Source organism: Lactuca saligna, chromosome 6, assembly GCF_052625555.1.
Source record: "Lactuca saligna cultivar CGN05327 chromosome 6, ASM5262555v1, whole genome shotgun sequence".
Lineage (NCBI taxonomy): Eukaryota > Viridiplantae > Streptophyta > Magnoliopsida > Asterales > Asteraceae > Lactuca > Lactuca saligna.
Genome location: NC_136422.1, coordinates 40,066,891 through 40,076,783, shown reverse-complemented (window position 1 = coordinate 40,076,783; position 9,893 = coordinate 40,066,891). Strand labels below are relative to the sequence as shown.

The window sequence follows — 9,893 nt, the reverse complement described above, 5'->3', positions numbered from 1 at the left end:
ATATCAATTCTCACCCCCGCACTAGCATCAAGGCACATGCCCTCGCAGACTTCCTAGTCGAAATCCCAGACACTATCAAGGAGGTACCGACGTCAATCTTTGTCGACCCATAGGAACCTGAAGCCGACAAAGAACTTTGGAAGTTATAAAATAACGGTGCGGCAAGAAATGAAGGCTCAGGCACAGGCTTGATCCTCCAAATCCCTAAGGGAAAAGAAATCACATACGCACTGTGCTTTAATTTCTAGGTATCTAATAATGAAGCGGAGTACGAAGCACTTCTAGCACGCCTGATGTTGGCAAAGGAAGTTGGTGCAAAGCAGTTAACATCCCTCAGTGATTCATTACTTATCACAAACCAGATAAACTGAACGTATGAAGCAAAAGATTCAAGGATGTAGAAATACCTAGATGCAATCCGCATCTTAACAAGCACATTTAAAAAAAATTCCATAAAACAAATTTCTTGTGGAAAAAATGCAAGGGTGGATGAAAGTGTTTGTCGAAGTGCTCCCAAAAAGAAGCATTGATAACCAAAAGGTCAACACAGTCTCGACTATCCCAAAAAGGACCAAACCATACGTCGATTACTTGCATCATGGCGTACTCCCGGACGACCCAGAAGAGGTGAGGAAAGTCAGCATCAGGGTGTCACATTTCACAATCAGAGACAACAAACTGTATCGAAGAGGGTATTTCATCCCATGGCTAAAATGCATCTCTAAGACAGAGGGGCAGATGCTCCTGGAAGAAAGTCATTCTGGGGACGCCGCTGTGCATGAAGGTGCTCGAGCGCTCACGAGAAATGTGTGTCGTAAACCGCTCAGACGACGCACAAATGTGTGTCAAGGAAGGCTCTATCATAACGAGAGATGACACACTTTTGCGTGTTGTCTATTTACGACACCCATTTACGACACGCATTTATGACGCAAAGTTATGCCACGAAATGCGTATCAAGGAAGGCCCTGTCATAAAGGAAGACGACACACATTTGTGTGTCGTAACCTTACAACGCGCGTGTTTATGATACGCAATGCGTATCAATGAAGATGACACACATTTGCGTGTCATAAACTTTAGTAACCATTTACAATATGCATTTAAGAAGCATCTTTACGATACTTATTTACGCGTAATACAAAAATATGTAAACAAATATATACCAAAACAATCAATTTCATCCAACAACATCATGTCAAAAAAAATGTAATACATTAATACTAAGGGGATCTAATTGTACATTGTTATTAAGAGGTTTTCCCTAACTATATAACCTAATACTACATTGCTATCAAGGGACACCTTCTGTAATGTAAAGGGGAATCCAAACTTCTGCATCATTGTCCTCTCTACTAATCTCCCTGAAATAAGGAAAAAAGAAACCAAGTATGTTAATGATATAACTTATATATAAAAAGTAACATGAGGAATTATTTGAAACAAAAAAAAACTGACCTATCTCTTCTGTTTCTCCTTTCAACATTGTAGTTTGGTTCGCCACACCAGCTTTCACAAGAATTGAAAGTTTATCACAACATTCATTTTACTTTCGATCTTTTTCATATTAAAGCATTGTACTTTTAAATTTTTTACCAAACTACAACATTGTACTTTCAACTTTTTTTCTTTTTGGGACATTCAAATTTGAAAAATAACCCAATTATAGTAGTGAAATTTCTTGGTATTTGGCAGACATTGCTATAACTGGGTAGATTTTTTGAAGTTTAATGCTGTAAACAGGAAAAAATTATTCAAGTAAGATGCTATAATAAACAAATTACCTTCAGAAAAGCTTCTTTGGTTGAGCTAAATCCATTAAGTTCACCACCAAGAATGTAATCACACACATATGTTGTCTGGATCAAGTAATAAAATATTATTTAATATAATTATATCAATGTGGAAAAGTGTTTTTCACTTCAAAAGAAGAAGCCCATTAAGCATACCTCATCCATATTCTTCGCAATGATATACTTTCCTGCAAAAGAGGTTGTTGCCACTGTCTCTTCATGGGAATACTTACCATGAATGATTGAAGTATAATCCCCCTTCTTGTGCTTTTCAATAGTATTCCACACCTTATACACCCGAGGGCATGTTGTGTCAACTATTTGTACTTGTTTGTTACTCAAAGTCAACATTTCATCTACTGCAGCTCCAAAAACAGGCAGAATTACAACATCGCCTTTATCAATGACATCAAATTGTTTTTTTTCATCCTCAATTGGGATATCTTTAACTTCCATCTCTTCTAGCCTCTAGCATTACAAAAGTTAAAAACTTTAATGATCATATGTTAAAATATGTGAAGTCTTACAAGATACATTCATATGAGGGAAGTAGGGATAATAAAGAATACTTTCACTTAGGAATCAACAAAAATCTATTAAAATGACATCACCATTCAGGGATCAACTGAAAACAGAACAAATAAAAGACCCTTAAAAATGTTTATTACTGGAGGAAAATCACCACAAAACTGTATGCTATAGAATTTACCCAAAGAAACTAAACTAGTACCTTATCAACAGTCAGGTTGTGAATAATTTCGTTAGTGATCCAAATCTTCTCATCAGGGAATTTTTTCCTGGCTTCATAAGCAAAATTTGGACAGCACGTTCAACACCTCAGCAAAATCCATAAGCTTTTGCAAGCTTTATAGTAACATTTCCCCATGTATATTCATAGTTCCTTCAAAGTCTTTATTATGTCACCTATAAAAATTCAATTTAAACAAAATACATATCAATCATTAGAATTTTAGGCTATAAGACAGCTTACACCGTGTTAAAACGATTATTTAACATAAACATCGGTGTTGGAAACTCCGTTGACCAGAAAATGATCTCAATCAGTTTACCAGTCGTAGACAAATTAGCAGATGAGATAAGTAAATTTTAACAACATCAGAAGTCGCATCAAATTTATAAATTCTCAATGCTCAATTATCTCAAATTCAGGAAAAAGAACTAATTGAAACAAGCTAAAGGGATAAGATTATTACTGTTATACTCCTGACTCATTAGCTCAAGCGTCTCCTTCTTGTGCCCGAATCATTTCCAGTTGTAGTTCTTGCTTCTGGTCAAATTATGCCGAAAAACCTTGGCGTCGAAATCGGAACCAACGGAAATCGATGGAGATGAGGATGAAAAAGGTTCTCCAGTAGAGCACCGGACGGAGAGAGTCTTCCGACATCAGAAAACTCTGAAGACAAGAAGAGAGAGATCGGTGCAGGTGGACAAAGGCGTTAGTTGAATAGATGCCATTGGATATGAATATTGCAGATAATATCATCATTCTGGAACATTTTTGAACAATCAGGCTTACAAAGTCTGGTAAATGAGAACCAATAGCAACAAGTAGAGATGGATATTGTAGATAATATCCGAAAAACTAGTAACAGAGATAAATTTCACCTGTAAGAAGAACACCCATGAAAAGGTTATACCTATTCGCAAAACCTTTGAATGGGTTCCACTTGCTGCAAAAATTAATACATCTATCAAAATATTATATATACTAAAAAACTGATGCAATGGGGTTCAAATTTTAACAGAAAGACACCTAGGGTCTAGACTACTCCTAAAGCTACTCTACTACTAACTACCCTGATTTTAAGCTTCCACACCCTCCTATCTAGAGTCATCTCCTTGGTAAGAGTCAACTTCTTCAAGTCTAACCTCATGCAACAAGATACACAGAGTAACTAAGAAAGTGGTACCTTGACACAGTAAGAGGCATAATTGTCAAGCTCTCCAACTCCTAGGGCTGGGCCTCCAATACTAGCAAGAGATTTTAAACATCTTGCAGTAGCTTTCCGGACAATGAATGATTTGTCTCCAACACCCATTCGCATGATTATGAAAAATGCTTCTGCATATGTAGGTAAAGAGCCATTGCCACATGAACCCTCGAGAGAATTTCTAAGCATCTGCAAAGCCTCTCGCCTCACAAAATCCTAAGCAAACTGCAGAAACTCACACAGATAACAAGAAAATGAAAACAAAAATTATATCAAGTCATGGGGATTAACTAAACAAGATGAATAAGTAAGCAATGGAGTAAGTAACTTCATCAGTTGATTATTAAGACACAAGTTTTATGGAGCTTTAAAACAAAAAATCAATCAATCTTACCAACATACACAACCAACCATCTACAAGGTTACAATGACACCACTACCAGCAAACATGGTAAAAGTTCTACTTGTTTTGAATAAACTTACATGTTGAATGCATGTATGCTTCATTTTGTATGCAACAAAAAATTTGGTAAAATATTTATATTTAATAATATATGTTCTACCCTCTATGCAGCTGAAGTTCACTAATAATTCTGTTGCTGTCACAATTGTCAATATATAACAGAAATGAGAATATTGTACTATAAATCATATATTGAAAGATATTTTAGGAGTAATCATTAGGAATTAACTAAAATACATATCAAAGATAGGCATGCATATCAAATTCAAACATAAAATAAATAGACATACCAGCTATTCGCAAGGCTTCATTCTTCTTTCCATCAGAGAGGAACCCCTGAAGGCTGCTGACTCTTGAGTAGGTTGAGATATTATCCCCTTTATAAATGATTTTACCCATTGCAGTAGAAGCCAGATGACGCACATGGCGCCTTGCACCAAGAACCTACAGAGAAAAGAGTGCATCGTCGTATTTCCTTTGCCACAGAAGTACAGACTCCTAATAATTTCAAATTAATTATTCAAATGACGCACAAGAGTCCACATTTAACTTATGAGATTCAAACCCTACTTCCTAGATTCAAGCTTTAGACAACATCAAGTTTTGGTTTTAAGAATTAGTCCAAAGGAGTTCAAATAACTGGGTGTAGTTTGTCATCAATTTCACAATCAACATGTTTTAGTGACGTAAACAGAAAAAAATAATCATATTAAAAGTGAACCGAAACAAATCATACGTATCACAAAGAAATGTAGACAGGCGTAGACCTTGGGCTCGTCGTGAATGGAGGAAATGAGATCGGAAAGAATTTCGAAGCAGAGGAGAGGATCATGAAGCTTGAGAGACGAGGAAGCGAATAGAGAACTCCTCGTTCATGTTATTCATCGCCTCCTCCAACCACCATCCTTCACCACCTCTTCCGATTTTCATGGACCCAAGCCGCTGCTCCAGCCTCCGAGCCGAGCCCTCAAGTCGATCAAACCTCGGTGGTCTGGAATATCACATGATGCACGTCAGCGAGGATATGAGCCTAAAGCGGGCCCTCAATTCGTAACTCCACGTCGGAGTACTTGATCTGAGATACGAGCTTGATTGCGTTATTCCTTTAAGATAAACAAAATGGATTCGGTAGTGGTCGAGGCGGATTAGGGTTTACAGAGAAAATGAGAAGGAGATAGTGAAGGTTGTTGGCTAGTGGAGAGGATGAATTCATTATTTCTTCCCGAACAGCAACAACTTGATCAGAAAACAAAACCTGCAAATGAGGTCTAAGGTTTACATGGAAACCCTATAAATATGGATGAAACGCGGGGTTTTTAATTTTTTTTAGGATCTCATTTCCCCCCTGCTATTAAAGGATGGAACGCTCGTTCCATTAAAATTTATAAAGCGACAGCCTTAGACGACATGCATTTTATTATAGGTGCCCTCCGTGTTTTTTTAGACACTAATTTAAGGGCACGCAATAATGCGTGACCTAAATCTTTAGATTTTTTTGAAGTGACGACACTTTTTTAATGTTACTCTCTTTTGTGTAACATAAATCAGTGAGTGTCGTGGTTTGCGCGTCGTAAAAGTGTCTTTTTCTTGTAGTGTGTACTCCGCCTAGGAGTATATTGGCCGAACAAAATACAACGAGGCAATAGCCCTAACCAATAAATGCAAAGAATGCCAGGCATTCTCTCTTTGCCAAAATCAACCAGCCATGTCATTGACCAGCATCACCACCCCCTGGCCTTTCCATCAATGGTATTGACATAGTGGGGCCATTCACACCAGCGTCAGGGGGTGTGAAATTCTTGTTAGTTGTCGTAGATTACTTTACAAAGTGGATAGAGGCAGAACCGCTAGCCACTGTAACGGGAAAACAAATGATAAAATTCATGGTCAAAAACATATTGGCTCACTTTAGTAGACCCAGAGTTCTCATAAGCGACAATGACACACAATTTGAAGGGAGTCCCTTCAAAGAGTGGTGTGAAGACAAAAAAATTCACCGCCGGTTCATGTCCCTGGCACACCCCCAGGACAATGGACAAACTGAGATATCAAATAAAACCATATTTAATGGTCTGAAGAAGAGGTTACTCAGATCAAAGTCCGCCTGGGTACATTAGCTCCCAACAGTGTTATGGCTATACGATACCACAACAAGGTCAAGCACGGGAGAAACGCCATTCAGCCTAACCTATGGGACGGAAGCAATCATCCCATTGGAAATATTGGCTGGCTCATTACGAACAGATAGTTTTGAGGAATCAGCCAACGAAGGGAGGTGACACCAGGACTTAGACATGTAAGATGAAAAACATGAGGTTGCGCAGATGCGCCAAGCATTGTACAAATCGCGCACCGAGAACTATTACAACTACCAAGTCCAGGTCAAGAATTTCAAAGTTGGAGAATGGGTGCTAAGGAAAAATGAGTCCAGCCCTACCGAGCCATTGGGTAAACTTAGTGTCACTTGGGAGGGACCGTAAAAATTGTGGAAGCCCATACGAATGGTGCTTACATACTAGAATCCCAAGACAAGCGTACAATCCCAATGACATGGAACGCGCAGACTCTGCATCATTTTTATTCTTAAAATGAGTGTCAAAGAAAAACTAAATGTCAGCAAAAGCATCGTATATTAGTTACGAAATGTAAATTTAACCAACAAAAATTACTTCACCGCTTTCAATCTTATAACATTCCAACAAAAAATTAGAAAAAAGAGAGTGTAATTCAGATGCTCCTTATTTTCAATCTTGAAAAATAAAATAAAGAGGTTGTGTAAGTTTACCATGTGACAACAAGGACTGATCATCCAATGTCACATGAGTGAAATCGATATAAGGAGGCATCCAGGGGGTTTATATATAAAAAAGGTCCATAACCTATCCCCTAGAACATGTTCATCACTCGCATTCTAACTAACGTTCCCAAAACCAAAACGTGCCAAAGAACATGTAATGTAAGTGTAGAAGAATCATAATCTTAATAGTAATGAAAGAATAGCCAGGTTAGCCTCAAGATGATGATATTGGCTACACCTAGAGTCTTTAAGCAGCAACTTAGAGCAAATTTCTCAAAGACTAGCATAAGTAAAACATTAAGAGTCCACAAGAAAAAGGACCCAGACCAGGGATTTAAGCAAGCCCTACATAAATACTACGTGATGGCCAACATAAACCATTCCAAAGCAATCAAACAAAAGAATGTATGCGATAATAGGGAACATTCACATCCATTAATATAAAGCAAACATTGTCAAATTGTCGGACTCCCATACTTTAAGACTACCACTAAGGGCAACAAAGACAAAAAAAAAAAAAAAAAAAAAAAAAAAAAAAAAAGAGAAAGAAATAGAAAATATTGTCCACATAAGTTACATAAAAACAAGTCAGGAAAATAACATCACTTATGGGCAGGGGCATCACCATCGTCAGGTGGAAAGCTTGGGCCAGGACCTAAGCCATCACTCTGAGCATCTTTACAAAGATCACTGAGCCCGGCCAAACCTATGTCACCAAGTCGGAGATAGCTGGAAAAGTTTGTCTCTGTGAACGCCGCAAGGGCGTCATCCATCTACCTAGTCTTGGCGGCCAAGTCCACATCTACCATTGCATTAAACTCCCTAGAAACCACCAGTTCTCTTAAATCCCTCTCCCCCTTCTCCACGCCTATCGCAACGCAAGTTATCTGTACATGAACCAAACCCTTGAGAAAGTAAGGGCTCTCAACCACCTTGTCCACAACGTGACTGAGTCCATCGTGAAGGATCCACAAAATATCCTTCTCCAACACCCCCTAGTAGCACTTTCCTCAACTAGGTATGCCTCTAATTTTTTTGTCCGCTTGCTTAGGCCGGTGTTTTCCAAGGTCAGGACCCCCACACGATCACTCAAGCGCTTCACTGCCTCATCCAGCATGGCCACTTGCTCTTTCAGGCTTGCCTTCTTGCACAATACCACCTCTTGCTGGGCCTCCAAATTGCGCTTGGCGGCTTCCATTTTCGCCACCTGTGCCTTCAGATCTGCATATTCAATGCTCACCTTGTCTGTTTGAGACTGGATATACTCTATGTTGGAAATACGCTCAGCAGTTAAAACCAAGTAAGATGACACTTGGGCAGCGGCATAGCGGAGACCGTCGACCATGTGCTCATCCGCCAAAATAGATAAAGCTCCAGTCGTGGTAGGAGGAAAGGCATGACGACACCACTTAAGAGCAGTGTCATGATCAGAAACGAGGTCTCTAGGGGTTAGATTCCAAGATGCCATGTAGACACCTGAACGGGACCCTGCAAAACGGGGAATAGTTCATGTTTAACCAGAAGAAGTTGACACGAGACCATGTGAAGGAAAAGACCTAGTCTTTGCCTTGGCTCCCCCAATAATAGGATCAGGGTCGGATGTGCCGGCATTTCCTTTCTCTATACAATCGGGCGGTTCAGTCACCCTGTTGTGTGACCCTTCCACTAGTTTGGGAGGACTTTCATCGGGGGCACTGATGGAACCCTTTGAACAACCTAGCAAGAAAATCATATTACGTTTCTTGAGCAGAGGGGGATCGGTGCTAACTGTATTAGAACTGCCGCCAGAAGAGGCTTCCACGAAAGCGAATCGACTCTTAACATGACGGAGACTCCTTGGGGACCCGGAAGGGGTAGGATCCTTCTGAGAAGTGCCAATAACAACAACATCCTGCAGATCTGGATCCTTGATGGTGCTAATAGCACTTTCCAAACCTATGATAACCTCGATTCCCCATCCAGAAATAGGGGATGGAAGAGCCTATATAAGGTCGACGTCACGACACTGAAGATCACCGTCAAATAAACCTTGAAGAGCTTTCTCCAAGGAAATAACCTCCTCCACACCCGGCAACAAAACGAAAACAGCAGCGGTTAACTGAAACACTGATCTTAATGCACCTTGCTAAGAAAAAATGGAGGAAAGGAGGGCAAGAGAAAATAGAAGAAGAAATGTCATACCTTCTTTCTCAACGAAAAACTCGGGTATCTTCCCAAGATCCCTCCAAGCAATGCTTATCCCGCCGGCGGCCAAGAAACAGTTGAGCTAGACCTTACCATTGATGTTAATCTTCTCTAGGACATCAGCCAGTTCCTTGTTAGCACCAAAAAGTGTTGGAATGTGGTCAACATATGCCTTTGTCCTTGGGTAGGCAAGCACCACGAGATCATTATTCACCCACAGAAACTTCCCCTACCAATTCTTCTTGGATTTCTTATCGTGAATGAGGGTAGGGACTCCCCACCTGCAAGATAGGGTCCAGGTCCCAGACTGGGTGGAAGCATTGAAAGAATTCTTGAACGTCGGGACAGTTGGCTGGCGGCCTAGGGCACGACAGAGGAGTTCAAAACCCACTATCTTGTTTATGGTGTAACAACGTGAAAATTTTAAAACAATTTTTATTTGGAAACAAACATAATTCACATAATTCATTTCAAAAACCTAAGTGTCACATTTCATCTCAAATAAACATATCCTAGAATCTCAAAATACATAATTCTCCATCAGTGTGTAAAAATCATGTCGACGCCTTCCCGTGATCCTCACTGGTACCTGAAACACATCACACAAAACATTGTAAGCGTAAATGCTTAGTGAGTTCCCCAAAATACCACATAAAACACGTAAGCCACTCGAGGCTATAACTCGGTATGACCCTCCGGTCAAT

The 9,893-nt window shown here is 39.7% G+C and overlaps 1 pseudogene; it reads right to left on the bottom strand.

The window, feature by feature from the left end:
* Positions 1-244: 244 nt before the first annotated feature.
* LOC145002470 (4-hydroxy-3-methylbut-2-enyl diphosphate reductase, chloroplastic-like) overlaps positions 245-9,893 on the bottom strand; it is a 29,870-nt pseudogene continuing 20,221 nt past the window's right edge.